The 17,356-nt window shown below is 39.1% G+C and overlaps 1 long non-coding RNA gene across 2 annotated transcripts in view; it reads left to right on the top strand.

The window, feature by feature from the left end:
* The window catches only part of LOC107128559 (uncharacterized), a 294,024-nt gene that overhangs the window by 215,530 nt on the left and 61,138 nt on the right, over positions 1 to 17,356 (top strand). The window contains exon 4 of one of the 2 annotated variants that reach the window (XR_010584335.2): positions 17,147 to 17,281. The exons of the other annotated variant lie outside the window; for it this stretch is intronic. This is a non-coding gene — a long non-coding RNA (uncharacterized lncRNA). Of the gene's footprint in view, positions 1 to 17,146; positions 17,282 to 17,356 lie in introns of those variants that run through there. 2 annotated transcript variants of the gene reach the window in all.

Here is a 17,356-nt window from a genome sequence, read left to right as displayed (position 1 = left end):
GAGAAATGTTAAATGCTTAATCTCAGGGAAGACATAAAAGCTGCCCTCAAATGAGTGTGCCAAAGAGATTACCCTTATCCTTTCCGGCTCCAGAGATGAGAACTGCAACCAAGGAAAGGAAGTGATATGGACATTCATTTTAAATCAATTACAAAAAATCATTCTATTGGGGCTGTTAATGATATAGTGGGCAGCCTCAGAAATAAATGATTACCCTTATAATTTTGGGACTCCAAGCCATTTGACTGGTTGACCAGTTGGTGAGGAGAATGTGGAGAAGGCTTATGTTATTCAAGACTCTTTTGGTGGCACATGAAAGAAACCTAATTGAAATAGCTTAAAAATGGAGTTGATTGTCTCATATAACAGGGAAGTCACTTCAGGAAGGGCTCATTCAGGGGATCAATTTACATCATTAGACTCTGTCTCTCCATTTTTGGGGCCCTGTTTGCCTTTGCTTTATTCTGCATGCAGGCCCTCTCCATGTGGTGTCCTAACAACCCCAACAGAGAGAGAACTTTTGTTCTGACACTTCCCAAAAATGTTCTGGGAGAAACACTGATTAGCATAATTTTAAATGGGTCAATGTGGTCAGAGAGACAGAGTATGTATTTTGGGAGAAGGGCGAGGGAACTAGATGTACAAAACAATAGAGGCCTCAGGCATTGGATTGGATAGGATTGAGTAAGTGAAAATGTCTGCCATCTCTGGAATTTTAATATTATTTGATAATGTGGCCAGGATACAGCAATAAGTGTTGAGTACGATGCCTTCCTTGGCTCATCAAATGTATTCTTTTCTCTAGAGAGGCCCATCTGTTCTTTGTGTCCTTCCCTATCTTCACACCTTTGCTTGTACTGCTTAATCTTTCCAAAAAGACCTCCAATTACTACACCAAAACCCACAGTTCGAAACTTATCTCAAGCCCTGCCTCTTTCTCTGTTGCAACTGTGCTCGTCTACACTAATCTGCACCTCCTTTGAATTGCTACAGTACTCTGCACAGTTATTAAATATTTCCTTATATCATGTCTTGAATTTTATTCTATTGCTCAGTGATATGGTTTGGCTCTGTGTCCCCACCCAGATCTCATCTTGAATTGTAATCCCCATAATCCCCATGTGTCAAGGGCAGGACCAGGTGGAGGTATCTGGATCGTAAGAGTGATTTCCCCCATGATGTTCTCGTGACAGTGAGTGAGTCACAGGAGATCTGATAATTTTATAAGTGTCTGGCATTTCCCCTGCTTGCCTTTCTCCTTTCTGCTGCCCTGTGAAGAAGGTGTCTTTCTTCCCCTTCGCCTTCTGCCATGATTGTAAGTTTCCTGAAGCCTTTCCAGCCATGCAGAACTGCGAGTCAATTAAACCTCTTTTCTTTATAAATTACCCAGTCTTCGGTATTCTTCATAGCAGCGTGAGAATGAATTAATACACTCACTATAAGTGAGTCTTATAAATTGTAAGTGTATTGTAGCTGTGTGTTCCTTGAGAATAGGGGCAATGCAGCATCCTTTTCTGTTCTCCTCTGTGCCTAGCATAAAGGACATTGCATGAGCTTGTTGATTAAAATGTTTTGATTGATGGTAATTTTTATATATACCTCTCCTTTTATTACTATGTCTGAAGTCTCTGTTATGCAACTAATAATGGATTAAATTGCAAAGATTGGGCCATTGCCATCAAAGGGCCTTTGTGGAAGAAAGTGACTCTATTAAAGAGGACATTGAAACACTTTCCCACTGGTATAAGTTCTGTTCCAGTCATGCTGTATAACTCTTACTGCCACGTTGGTTTCCTTGATTTTGGTCTCTATGAATGGGTAGGTTTCCCTGGTTAGTCTTTCATTCATTCACTCATTGCAGAATAATTTACTAATTACCAATGTTATTCCAAGTTCTGTTCTACGTGTCAGGGATACACAAAATCCCTGTTCTCAAGGAGCTCCCAGTAGAAAATAAAAAAGCAAAATTAGATAATTTTAATATAACATCAACCATGGGGTTCCAGTTATGGATTAGATGGAGTCAGCACATCCTACCCTGTCTCCCTGCTGTATATAGCTATAAAACCTGATCAGAATGAATGGAGCATGGATGATGAAATGAAAAGCAAATGTTAGCATATTGAGAAAGAACCAGAATTCAAAAGTGTCAGTGAACTGGCGGCGAGTATGCCATGTTTGACCCTCTGGTATACCCTGGCCTGAACTCAGTGCACCAGCAACTTGGGAGTGGGCACCAGGGATTAGACAGAGAGAACTATAGGAGAAGCAATGCAATTCTGGCTCAAGGAATGGAAAAGTGAACTCCCAACACTTAGTGTGGGAATCTCTCATTTTTTCTTCCTCCTTTTCTATGACTCCTTGTACTCTATCTCCTGAGAAATCCTATGCAACGGTGGCAGCTGATGAAAGTTGGAGCTTGCAGGAGCTAATACTCTGAGGGTGGGGAATTTTCTTCTCTTTTCGGTGGATCTCTGATTCAAAGAGGGTTGGACCAAATCCCATTGCTTTTTTTCTTGTCTCTGTCTCCCACCACTTGGCACTAAACAAGGACACAGTTGTAAAATTGTGTAGCAAAGCAGGATAATTAAAGCCCACTTTTCAGGCCTGAGGACTAAAAAGAAGATCTCAGGGAACCAGAAGGTACTAAAGAGATCACAGAAATTGATAAGTTTGTAAAAGTGACCTCATATAAATTGTTTATGAACTCCTGAGCTCACTCCTGAGTAAATATTACGGATTAGACTCTATATAGCATACTGAAGACTTTGAGAATTGAACAAACAGAACACTGAGGTCCCAGACCATCTAATGAGTGGTGGGCATGTGGGGCATAGCTGGATAGTGCTGTAAAGGTCTTGAAAATGGAATGGCCTTTGGAATTACAACCCACAGAAGGTGGCTTGGAACTTGTGACTGCTAAAACAAAACATCAACATTCTCTATAGGATTTAAACAGTTTTCGAGATCCATACGGTACTAGTCAAAGCATCCAGGATACAATCCAAAATTATTAGGCACTTGAAGAATCAGGAAAATCTCAATTTGCATGAGAAAAGACAGTAAACAGATGCCAATCCGACATAACAGATGTTGGACTTATCTGAACAGATTTTAAATCAGCTATTATAAAAAATATGCCAGCAAGTAAGAACACAACCCTGGAAAGGAAGGGAAAAGTAGAAAGCCTCAGCAAAGAAGTAAAAAAAAATAAAGAAAAACCAAATGGAAGTTTAAGAACTGAAAACTTACAATAACCAAAATTAAAGAACAAAAGTCACTACATGGGCTCAGTAGCAGAACATGGTCAGGATGATTTCATGGACTAGGTTACATTTCAGGGGCTTGTTTAAGAACAAATAGATGGGAATCTAGTGGGAGAAGAGTTGTATTAGTGACCTATTGCTGCATAACATACGACCTCAAAATGTGTCAGGATAAAACAACAAATGTTTATTATCTCATGCAGGCAGTATCTGAGGGTCAAGAATCAAAAAGTGGCTTAACAGAGTTGATCTGGCTTAGGGTGTCTCATGAGATTGTAGTCAAATCTGTCAGAGGGAGTGTAGTCATTTCAAGGCCCAGCTGGGATTGGAGACTTCTTCCAAGCTCACTCATGGTTGTCTGCAGACCTCAGCTCCTTGACATGTGAGCCTCTCCCTGGGGCACCTTGCAGCATGGCAGCTGGCTTCCCTCAGAGCGGATGATCCAAGTGAGAGAGAGAGAAAACCAAACTGGAAGCCACAGTCTTTTTCATAACCTAATATTGGAAGTAATAGCTCAGTGAGTTGCTAAGTCCAGGCCAAGGGGAGGGGAATTAGACTCCACCTCTTGATGTGGAGGAATATCCAAGAATTTGTGGTTGTATTTTTAAAACCACCACAGTGGGGAGAGATTGTCCTAGGTGGAGGGAATCAGGTATGCAAAAGTACAAAATCAAGGGAAAGCATTAAAAATGGACATTTGAGGCTGTTTCTGTCTATCCAGTTCTGTTGGGTTACTCTTTAAGCACTGGTTGATGGGAAGTTTCTCTAAGTGTCAAATGGCCATCGGAGCCTCCTCCTTTATTTGTCCTGTCTGAGGAATGCAGCAGGTCCTGGACAGTACTCTCACAGTAGGGGATGAAAATGACCTATAGCCCCCACAGTATTTTGTTTTAGAATCTTGGAACAAAAAGGAAAATATAAAAAAAATAATTTTTATTAGTTGTAGGTGTTTGCCTTCACAGTAGCATGGGAAGGTGGCCTGGAGATTTCATTAGAGGCTGATCATCCTTGATAATCCTCCATTCTGCTGCTGTCTTCCATCTTCTTACTGGCTAAAGCACTGTAAGTCAGTTCTGCTATAATGTCTATTTTGAAAATGTGAATTTGTTCCAATGCGATTGATGTATTAGGGAACAATTTGAGCATGACATGAATTTCGTGTTTGCTTGAGCATGATTCTATCAGCGAGAAACACTAGGTGAATGCAGAAAATTACACCTAGTTCAACCGAGCTGTGTGGTAATACATAAAACACATGCCTCAAACATCTATCAACCACACCCATCCACATTTAGTGTTACAACTTTCAATCTGATTTCAGACAACCCTCTTTCCGTCACTTCACAATAACCCACGAACTGCAACGCCCATGTCCACAAACAAACTTTAGGTCTTTCCAAGGCAAAGTGCCATATTTATTGTATAGTTTATGTATTTCTTAACCATTAACACATGTAAAACTGTCCTGCCATTACTGTCTGGTTTTAAACGTGTCACTGATGTTTTTACTGTTATTCCCCTAACCCAATTTTCCTCATAAGCCATGCACTTTTTAATGTATAATTTTCCAAATTAGAGTAATTTTTAAAGAATATGTCATGTTATAGGAAAACTGACTATTTTTTTTCTTACCTAGCATAGTAAACTTTGGTGGATTTGGCAACCAATGAAAATAAAGTCATCAAAGATTCTGTATTGCAGAATCAAAAAGAATAAGGAAGAGAAACCTACAAGTATTCAATACTCAGTGGAGATGCTTCTCTTTGGTGGAGGACCATTCAGAGCTTCTATCTAAAGACTAACCTTGGATGGATTTTCTCACTAATAGTTTATTATTCTGGCTTCTGGGTCTCCTGCTCTTCTGAACCTGAGCATCTTCTTCCTCAGCAAGTGGTTTTGTTTCTTTGGCACATAGGGCCGTGAATGGGTAGTGTGATACAGTTAAAGAATTTGGAATGTATTCTTGTGTGTCTCTGACCTTGAACAAGGCTATTAATTCTTACTGACTTCATATCCCCTCTGGGAACACAACTTTATGACCCACCAGTGGCACTTGACCTTGGGTCTGTGGCACCTGGTGCTGAGGGGTCAGAATCAAGTTCCAAAGTGGTTTGGGACATTTCCAATAGGGAACATCTTTCTCATGCCACTGGGACCACATTAGACTTAACTGGGAGAGGCAGGAGACAAGCTTAATCACTTATTTCCCTTTCTCTTCCTCATAATTCTTTCTCTTCTTTATCTTCATTGAAGCAGTGCTGTGTAGTCGTTGAGGATTTGGGCTCTGGGTCCACCACTAAATGGTGTGTGATCTTGGGCCACTTACTTAACCTCTCCACATCTCAGTTTCCTCATCTTTAAAACTGAGATTGTAACAGCCCCTACCTCAGAGCCTTGTTATAAAGAATGAATAATTCTTGAAAAGCACTTAGAACTGGGATAGTTGCTTTATACACAAAATATTGATCAATACCTAAAGTATGAGGAGCTTGTATCTATTTAGAATCAGATAGAGATGAAAATAAAATGATTCTGAACTATTAAAATCTGTCAGTAGAGAAATGTGCATGCATTTATCCACATTTCCTTAACACGTGGCTATTGCATCAAAAAGCTACAATTGTGATTTCTTTTCTATTTATGAAGCTTATAAACATTGACCCATTTTTTTCTTTACTCTTAGGGCCAATATGATTAAGGTACAGATGCTTCTATATGTTGTTCGGTGAAGATTGAATACTTAAGTTATACAACTCTAACAACAAAAACATATTAAGCTGCCTGACCAGTATATTAAATGAAATGTTAAGTGAGACTGTAATCTCACCAAGGGCAGAGATCTTGTCTTTTTCTCTTGTATTGCCTTAACATCTAATATGGTGGCTCTCAACCAGGAGGAATTTTTGTCTTCTCCCTTCACCACCCCGCCCCCTGTGGGGGACATTTGGCAATGTCTGAAGTCATTTTTGTTGTCATCATGATGTCATGACTTGGAGGGATGCTATTGGTATGGATATTAACCTCTCCATACCTCAGTCCTCTCATCTTTAAAGCTGAGATTATAACAGCTCCTACTCAGAGGCTTGTTATGATGAGTGAATGGCATATTCCTTGAAAAGCACTTAGAACTGGGCTAGTTGCTTTATACACAGAATATTAATCAATACCTAAAGTATTAAGAGCCTGTATCTATTTAGAATTAGATAGAGATTAAAATAAAATAATTCTGAGCTATTAAATTCCTTCAGTGGGGAAATGTGCATGCATGAAGGACATGAAGGACACAAATAGACACTTCTCAAAAGAAGACATACAAGCAGCCAGCAACCACGTGAAAAAATGCTCATCAGAGTAATGGACTCAGGCTTATGGCAGACAGGAGGCAGAACTAGGTTGCAGCTCCGACTCTGGCAGACAGAGCAGCATGTAGAGGCTTGCATCGTGAATTTTTGCTCCAGAATGACTGCAGGAATAAATCAGGAAACCTGAGAGGACCCACAGACCCTCTGAAGAAAGCAGATTGTTCCTGCAGGACCCAGGAGATATCCCAAATACTGTGAGTGCCCAAATTGTGGAAGTGGGAAAAAGACCATCTGCCCCCGAACACACACCCCCACTGGGAAAACTGAAGGTCTAGATTACCGAAGATTCTGACCTTACCTGGAGCTGAGTCAGTTTAGAGAACTGAGTGAAATACAGGGGTAAAGGAAGAAGCGGAAAAAGCCCTGTGAGCTCACTGGACTCCCTAACAAGCCATCTCTGCCTGGCCTCACAGGGTTCCTTCAGGAAGGCTGCCAGAGGCACTGGGAAAAGACCACAGGGAGAAGGATATCTTCAGCTGAATTTTGTAATGATTTGAACTGATCAAGAAATCTGGTCAGAACTTAGGGGAGGGCATGAATCCAGTGAGCGGAGTCCACAGGTGGGGCAAGAAGGAAAGCCATACTTGCTTTCACAGCTGGGAGGCAGGTATGCTGGGGCAAGTTCTCAGCCCTGCTCGCCCACTGCCTAGAAAGACTCGGTGCTGTTGGAGGGGCACAGTGGGAGTGAGACCGGCCCTTTGGATTGTGTGGGAGCTGGGTGATGCCTATGACTGCTGACTTTCCCCCACTTCCTTGACAGCCTGCATGACACAGCAGAGACAGCCATAATCCTCCTAGGAATATAACTCCATTGACCTGGGAATCTCATCCCCATCTTCCACAGCAGCCACAGCAAGACCTGCCCAAGGAAAGTCTGAGCTCAGACATGCCTATCCCCACCCTGACCCAATAGTCCTTTCCTACCCACCCTGGTAACTGAAGAAAAAGGGCATATATTCTGGGGAGTTCTAGGGCCACACTCACCACCTGTTCCTCCCCATACTACCACAGCTGATGCTCTCTGGAAAGTCCCACTTCCCAGCAGGAGGCCAACCGGCACAAAAATAGTACATTAAACCATCAAAGCTAAGAACCCTCACAGAATCCATTTCATCCCCCTGACACCTCTACCAGAACAGGTGCTGGTATCCATGGCTGAGAGAACCATAGACGGTGCACGTCACAGGACTCTGTGTAGAAAACCCTCAGTACCAGCCCAGAGCCTGGTAGACTTGCTAGGTGGGTGGATCCAGAAGAAAGATAACAACCACTACAGCTTGGCTCTCAAGAAGTCACATGCATAGAAAGAAGGGGAGAGTGCTATGTCAAGAGAACACCCCATGGGACATAAGAATCTGAACAACAGCCTTCAGCCCTAGACCTTCCCTCTGACAGAGCCTACCCAAATGAGAAGGAACCAGAAAACCAACTCTGGTAATATGACGAAACAAGGTTATTTAACAACCTCCAAAATCACACTAGCTTACCAGCAATGGATCCAAACCAAGAAGGAATCCCTGACTTACCTGAAAAAGAATTCAGAAGGTGAGTTATTAAGCTAATGTGGGAGGCACCAGAGAAAGGTGAAGCCAAATGTAAGGAGATTAAAAAAAAAATAAAAAAAAAAAAAAAAAAAAAAAGAATACAAGAATTGAAAGGAGAAATATTCAAGGAAATAGATAGCATAAATAAAAAACAATAAAAACTTCAGGAAACAATGGACACACTTACAGAAATGCAAAATGCTTGGGAAAGTGTCAGCAATAGAATCAAACGAGTAGAAGAAAGAGATTCAGAGCTCAATGTCAAGGTCTTTGAGCTAACCCAATCCAATAAAGACAAAGAAAAAAGTATAAGAAAATATGAACAAAACTTCCAAGAAGTCTGGAATTATGTTAAACAACCAAACTTAAGAATAATCGGCATTCCTGAGGAAGAAGAGAAATCTAAAAGTTTGGAAAACATATTTTGGGGAGTAATCGAGAAAAACTTCCCTGGCCTTACTAGAGACCTAGATATCCAAATACAAGAAGCACAAAGAACACTTCGGAAATTCATTGCAAAAAGGTCATCACCTAGGCACGTTGTTATCAGGTTATCTAAAGTTAAGACGAAGGAAAGAACCTTAAGAGCTGTGAGACAAAAGCACCAGGTAACCTATAAAGGAAAACCTATCAGATTAACAGCAGATTTCTCAGCAGAAACCCTACAAGCTGGAAGGGATTGGGGCCCTATCTTCAGCCTCCTCAAAAGAATTATCAGCCAAGAATTTTGTATCAACAAAACTAAGCATAATATATGAAAGAAAGTCTTTTTCAGACAAACAAATGCAGAGAGATTTGCCAGTACCAAGCCACCACTACAAGAACTGCTAAAAGGAGCTCCATATCTTGAAACAAATCCTAGAAATACATCAAAACAGAACCTCTTTAAAGCATAAATCACACAGGATATATAAAACAAAAATACAAGTTAAAAAGCACAAACAAAAACCAACAACAACAAAAAACAAGGTATACAGGCAACAAATAGTGTGATGAATGCAATGGTACCTCACATCTCAATACTAACATTGAAGGTAAATGGCCTAAATGCTCCACTTGCAGAATGGATAAGAATTCACTAACCAAATATCTGCTGCCTTCAAGAGACTCACCTAACACATAAGCACTCACATAAACTTAAGGTGAAGGGGTGGGAAAAGACATTTCATGCAAATGGACATCAAAAGTGAGCAGGAGTAGCTATTCTTATATCAGACAAACCAAAATTTAAAGCAACAGCAATTAAAAAAGACAAAGAGGGACATCATATAATGATAAAAGGTCTTGTCTAACAAGAAAATATCACAATTCTAAACATGTATGCATTTAACACTGGAGCTCTCAAATGTATAAAACAATTACTAATAGACCTAAGAAATGAGATGGATAGCAACACAATAACAGTGGGGCACTTCAATACTCCACTGATAGTACTAGACAGGTCATCAAGTCAAAAAGTCAACAAAGAAACAATGGATTTAAACTATACCCTGGAACAAATGGACTGAACAGATATATTCAGAACATTCCATCAAACGACCACAGAATATATATTCTATTCAATAATGCATGGAACTTTCTCCAAGATAGATATATGGTAGGCCAAAAAATGAGCCTCAACAAATTTTAAAAAATATATCAAGCCCTCTCTCAGAGCACAGTGGAATAAAACTGGAAATCAACTCCAAAAGGAACCTTCAAAACTGTGCAAATACATGGAAATTAAATAACCTGCTCTTTAATGATCATAAGGTCAAAAATGAAATCAAGATAGAAATTTAAATATTCTTTGAACTATATGACCATTGTGACACAACCTATCAAAACCTCCGGGATACAGCAAAGGTGGTACTACGAAAAAAGTTCATAGCCCTAAATACCTACATCATAAAGTCTGAAAGAGCACAAGCAGACAATCTAAGGTCACACCTCAAGGAACTAGAGAAACAAGAACAAACCAAACCCAAAGAAGAAAGGAAATAACCAAGATCAGAGCACAACTAAATGAAATTGAAACAAACAAACAAACAAACAAAAATACAAAAGATGGATGAAAGCTGGTTCTTTGAAAAGACAAATAAAATTCATAGACCATTGGCAAGATTAACCAAGAAAAGGAGAAAATCCAAATAAGCTCAATAAGAAATGAAATGGGGAATATTACAACTGACACCGCAGAAATGCAAAAGATCATTCAAGACTACTATGAAACACCTATGTGCATAAAGTAGAAAACCTAGAAGAGCTGGATAAATTCCTGGAAAGATACAAACCTCCTAGCTTAAATCAGGAAGAATTAGATACCCTGAACAGACCAATAACAAGCAGCAAGATTGAAATGGTAGTTAAAAAATTACCAACAAAAAAAAAGTTCAGGACCCAGACAGATTCACCACAGAATTATAGCAGACATTCAAACAATGGGTACCAATCATATTGACACTATTCCACAAGGTAATGAAAAAGGGAACCCTCTCTAAATCATTCTATGAAGCCAATATCACCCTAATATCCAAACTAGGAAAGGATACAATGAAAAAGAAAACTACGGACCAATATCCTTGACAAACATAGATGTTAAAATCCTTAATAAAATATTAGCTAACCAAATTCAACAACATATTAAAAAGATAATCCACCATGATCAAGTGGGTTTTATACCAGGGATGCAGGGATGGTTTAACATATGCAAGTCAATAAATGAGATACACCACATAAACAGAATTAAAAACAAAAAACAGTTGATCATTTAAATAGATGCAAAAAAAGTATTCAACAAAATCCAGCATCCCTTTATGATTAAAACTCTCAGCCCAAAATTGGCATACAAGGGACATATCTCAGTGCAATAAAAGCCATCTATGACAAACTCACTGAATGGGGAAAAGTTGAAAGCATTCCCTCTGAGAACTGGAACAAGACAAGGATGCCCACTCTCACCACTCCTCTTCAACAGTCCTAATCAGAGCAGTCAGACAAGAGAAAGAAATAAAGGGCATCCAACTCGGTAAAGAGGAAGTCAAACTGTTACTGTTTGCTGATGTTATGATTGTATACCTAGAAAACCCTAGAGGTTCCTCCAGAAAGCTCCTGTAACTGATAAAAGAATTCAGCAATGTTTCTGGATACAAAATTAATGTGCACAAATCAGTAGCTCTCCTGTACACCAACAGCGACTAAGCTGAGAATCAAATCAAGAACTCAATCCCCTTTACAATAGCTGCAATAAAAACAAAACAAAACAAAAAACAAACCTTAGGCATATACCTAACCAAAGAGGTGAAAGACCTCTACAAGGAAAACTACAAAACACTGTTGAAAGAAATCATAGATGACACAAACAAATGGAAACACATCCCATGCTCATGGATGGGTAAAAACAATATTGTGAAAATGACCATACTGCAAAAAGCAACCTACAAATTCAACGCAATTCCCATCAAAATACCACCATCATTCTTCACAGAATTAGAAAAAACAATTATAAAATTCATATGGAACCAAAAAAGAGCCTGCGTAACCAAAGCAAGACTAAGCAAAAAGAACAAATCTGGAGGCATCATGTTACCTGATTTCAAATCATACTATGTGGACATAGCCGTCAAAACAGCATGATACTGTATAAAAATAGGCACACAGACCAGTGGACCAGAATGGAGAACCTAGAAGTAAACCCAAATACTTACAGCCAACTGATCTTCAGCAAAGCAAACAAAAACATAAAGTGGGGAAACGACACTCTTTTTAACAAGTGGTGCTGGGATAATTGGCTAGGAGAATGAAACTGGATCCTCATCTCTCACCTCATACAAAAATCAACTCAAGATGCATTAAGGACTTAAATCTAAGACCTGAAACTATAACTATAAAAATTCTAGAAGATAACATTGGAAAGACCCTTTTAGACATTGGCTTGGGCAAGGATTTCATGACCAAGAACCTAAAAGCAAATGCATTAAAAACAAAGATAAATTGCTGGGACTTAAATAATCTGAAGAGCTTTTACACAGCAAAAGGAACAGTCATCAGAGTAAACAGACAACTCACAGAGTGGGAGAAAAATCTTCATAATCTATACATCTGACAAAGGACTAATATCTAGGATCTACAATGAATTCAAACAAATCAGCAAGAAAAAAACAATCCCATCAAAAAGTGGGCTAAGGACAGAATAGACAATTTTCAAAAGAAGATATACAAATGGTCAACAAACATATGATTAAAAAAAATCCTCAACATCACTAATGATAAGGGAAATGCAAATCAAAACCACAATGCAATACCACCTTACTCCTGCAAGAATGGCCATAATCAAAAAAATAAAAAAAGTAGTAAATGTTGGTGTGGATGCAGTGAACAGGGAACACTTCTACACTGCTGGTGAGAATGTAAACTACTACAACCACTATGGAAAACATAGTGGTTTTCTTCCTTAAAGAACTAAAAGTAGAACTACCATTTGATCCAGCAATCCCACTACTGGGTATCTACCCAGAGGAAAATAAGTCATTATATGAAAAAGATACTTGCACATGCATGTATATAGCAGCACAATTCGCAATTGCAAAATCATGGAACCAACCCAAATGCCCATCAGTCAACAAGTGGATAAAGAAAGTGTGTGTGTGTGTATATATGTATGTGTGTGTGTGTGTGTGTGTGTGTGTATATATATATATGATGGAATAGTATTCAGCTATAAAAAGGAATAAATTTATGGCATCTGCAGTGACCTGGATGAGATTGGAGACTATTATTCTAAGTGAAGTAACTCAGGAATGGAAGACCAAACACTGTATGTTCTCACTCATAAGTGGGAACTAAGCTATGAGGATGCAAAGGCATAAGAATGACATAATGGACTTTGGGGACTCAAGGGGAAAGGGTGGGAAGAAAGTGAGGGATAAAAGACTACAAATAGGGTGCATTGTATACTGCTCAGGTGATGGGTGCACCAAAATCTCACAAATCACTCTTAAAGAACTTACTCATGTAACCAAACACCACGTGTTCCCCCAAAACCTATAGAAATAAAAAAATTTAAAAAAAAAACCATTGGATTAAAAAATAATAAAAAATTAAAACTTAAAAAAATGCTCATCATGACTAATTATAATGATGCTGATAGAGGCCAGAGTTGCTGCTAAACATCCTACAATGCAAAGGAATGTCCCTCCCTCCAACGAAGAATTATCCTGCTCCAAATTTCAGTGGCGCTGAGGTCAGGAAGCGCTGCTCTAACACAATGTCTTAGTATAAGGAATTTTGGAGCCTCTTGGTAAATGTGTGTTGAATGAATGAATAAAGTTTTGGGGACAAAAAGGTGATTTGATAGCAGAGACAGGGCTTGGCAGACAAAGTCATGGAGAAGCAATTGCAAGAAAGAGTGGTGTTTAGCCAATTGATGTTAGCATGATGCTAAGACCAGTGTTTTCCCTGTTCAGACATCCAGTCATACTGGTCTGTGTCTTGGCCAAATGGTTCTTAAATATTTTGAATAATATCCCTGAGAAGTGGTGTATTTTCTGGAGGCTATGAATGATTGCTTCTTTAAATAAGTTGTGTTAGAAACCACAGGTAAAGGAAATAAACTGACTTTGGCTTTGAGACATAAACAGGAAAGGATACAGAGTAGTTATGGATAAGTCACATTGGTGTGACAGCTGTAGAAAAATGGAGTTCAAAATTCTGATGAAAGAGGGAAAATCAGAACAGTGTATCCCCAAGTCCCTCAGTTCTAGTCAAGGCAACTGTCCCCAAAATGGGAAATTAGTAGGGAAAAATTAGAAAGTAGTGTAAAGCATATTAACCACCCATAGGAAACCCAAAGTCTGTTTAAAAGCATATTATTGAGCAATGGGGAAAGAACTCCCTGTTCAATAAATGGTGTTGGTATATATAGCTGGCTATCCATATGCAGAAGAATGAAATTGGACCTCCACTTTTCACCATCTACAAAAATTAACTGGAGATGGGCTAAAGATTTAAATGTAAGATTTGAAACTATTAAAATTCCTAGAAGAAAATATCAGAAACACCATTCTGGACATGGACTGTGGGAAATAATTTATGACTAAGTCCTCAAAAGCAATTGCCACGAAAACAAAAGTTGACAAGTGGGACCAAGTTTAAGTAAAGAGCTTATGTACAGCAAAAGAAGCTATCAAGGGGGTAAACAGACAACCTATATAATGGGAGAAAATATTCACAAACTATGCATCCAACAAACGTCTAATATCCAGGATCTATATAGAACTTAAACAAATCAACAAGCTAAAACCAAATGACCCCATTGAAAAAATGGGGAAAGGATGTGAACAGATGCTTCTCAAAACAAGACATACAAGCAGCCAATAACTACATGCAAAAATACTTATCATCACTCATCATCATAGAAATGTAAATCGAAAGCACAATGAGATACCATCTCACACCAGTCAGAATGGTGATTATTAAAAAGTCAAAAAACAACAGATGTTGGTGAGGCTGTGGAGAAAAGGGAATGCTTATACACTGTTGGTAAGAGTGTAAATTAGCCCAACCACTGTGGAAAGTAGTTTCGCAGTTTCTCGAAGTACTTAAACAGAACTGTCATTCAACTCAGCAATCCCATTATTAGGTATGTATCTAAAAGAAAGCAAATTGTTCTACCAAAAAGACACACGAACTCTCATGTTCATCACAGCACTATTCCCAGTAGCAAAGACATGGAATCAATCCCAGTGCCCATCAACAGTGGATTGGATAAAATAAGTTTTAGGATAATAAACCAAAACTGAACCCCTGAGTGGTTAACCTGACAAAGGAAAAGATGTTATTGTGTATACGGGCAGGTGGACAAGTTAAGACTAGACAGTTCAAAGCTCACTAGGTTTTTGAAAATATACTTCAGTAGTAATCATGGAATTGCAAATTGAAGCTGGGCATGGTGGCTCATGCCTGTAATTCCATCAATTTGGGAGGCCAAAGTGGGTGGATCTCTTAAGATCAGGAATGTGAGACCAGCCTGGCCAACAGGGTGAAACCCCATCTCTACTAAAAATGCAACAAAATTAGCCGGGCGTGGTGGTGCACACATGTAATCTCAGCTACTCGGGTGGCTGAGGCATGAGAATCACTTGAACCTGGGAGGCAGAGGTTGCAGTCAGCTAAGATTGCGCCACTGCACTCCAGACTGGGTGACAGTGCAAGACTCTGTCTCAAAAAAAGCAAAGAAATGAACAAAAACAAACAAACAAACAAAACCCAGCAAATTGAAAAGGTGAGATTATTTTACTCATCAGATTGGCAAAATGGAAAAAGATGGTTAATATCCAGTGTTAATAAGAGTGAAGAGAAATGGAAACTCTAGTTTACTGTTGGGAAGTATAAATTGGCACAGTCTTTTTGGAAAGTACTTTGGCTATATCTATTAAAATCTAACATGTGTGCTTTCTCTTCATTATATCAATTCTCCTTCTACATATATAGCCTAGGGAAACGTTTGAAAATACAAGTTGAGCATCCCTAGTCCAGAAATTTGAAATCTAAATGCTCCAAAATTGGAAACTTTTTGAGTGCCAATGCGGTGCTCAAAGGAAATCCTTATTGGAGCATTTCAGATTTCAGGTTAGGGATGCTGAACTGGTAATAATGCAAACATTCCAAACATCTGACAAAAAATCCGAAATCCGAAACACTTCTGGTCTCAGGCATTTCAGCTAAGGGATACTTAACCTATATGCACAACAAGGTATGACAAGAATGCTCTTTGTTGTCTCAAATTGACCTAATTCACCTCCTCTCCCCCAACCAAAGGTAACTGAATAAGAAGGGTTCAGCCTATTAAGGAATATTCCATATCTGTTTAAAAGAATAAAATAACTCTGTATCTACTGACATGAAAAATCTCTAAGACATATTGTTAAGAAGAAAATGCAAGTGGAAAATATGCTATATGTAGCTTGACACTATTTCTATAAAAGAAAAATCCCACCAAACAACTTCGTAAATTTAGATATATACATACACAAGAATGGAAGCAAGAATAAGAAACAAGAATAGGAAAAGGCATTGGGGGATATAGAGCAAACTGATCTTGGTGATTGTCTCTGGGGAGGGGAATAGAATGAGAAGGCAGTGGTCAAGAAAGTCTTTTTACATTATGTGTACCAATTGCGTTATTACAGGGGTATATCTATATAGTACTTACATAGTTAAAAATACACAAGGAGAAAATAGAAAACTGATACAGTGCGGATGTGCAGAATTATAGGGTATTTTTTACTTCAAAGAAGGATTTACTATGAGATTCCTGGAAACAATAAGTTCCATTCAGAAACAACTTAACTGCCTGTCGTCTTAGGCAGGCAGTAGCCAGTTAGGCCCAGTGTTAAATGAGGATGGAGAGGGGAGTAGGGCTTGTTAGTGGTGCGCTAACTGTCCAATTTTTTCTTTAAGCCCCGGAGCCCTCAGGCTGCTTCTGAAGCCTGTATCTCACATTTGCAGGCCCCCAAAACCAAAAGTCTTGAGGAAGTGTCCTCATTTTGCCTTATCATTCTGCTCCTTGGCTAATCATTGCTGCAATGGGGCCTCTGTATAGGAGGGCCGTGAAGTGTCTAGGAGAGGCCATCTGGGGCCTAGGCCAAGAGTGCCTTGGGCTCCTGTTAGACTGGCCCAGGAATCTATGTTCCTGGTCACCTTTTAGAAAAGAAAAAGATGTCTTGAAACTCAGAAGTTAGTTCAGTAATGGGCTGAAAAAGCAATGTGGATTTTTCCCTTTCTGTCTACATTAACAAATAAATTCATTATCCATTTCTCAATAACTCAGTCACATGTTTAAAAATAATCTCCTAAATTATTCCTTCTGCTGTGACTTATTGGCTCATGCTATACTTACTGGTTTATCAAAATATGTCATTTTCTCACAATGTGGAGTGGAAGTCCTTCAATGTATCTTTTGGGGACATGAATGTAATTAATTTTCTGTTCATAGGCCTTGCCCAGGGAAGATGGATCTGGCTGATTTGAAAGACTGGTGCAGCTCTGGACTGAGAGGACATCAAGCTAAGTGATGGGTCCTGAGGTCTAGGGACTCTTTGATAAACCACTTAATTTATGGAAACCTGACACACATATGGGAAACTAGATCTTTCACATGCCTTTTACTCTTCTCTCTTGCCTCTGCCTGGCCCCACATATCAAT

The sequence above is a fragment of the Macaca fascicularis genome, chromosome X, assembly GCF_037993035.2.
Source record: "Macaca fascicularis isolate 582-1 chromosome X, T2T-MFA8v1.1".
NCBI lineage: Eukaryota > Metazoa > Chordata > Mammalia > Primates > Cercopithecidae > Macaca > Macaca fascicularis.
This window is presented reverse-complemented; position numbering and strand designations above follow the sequence as displayed.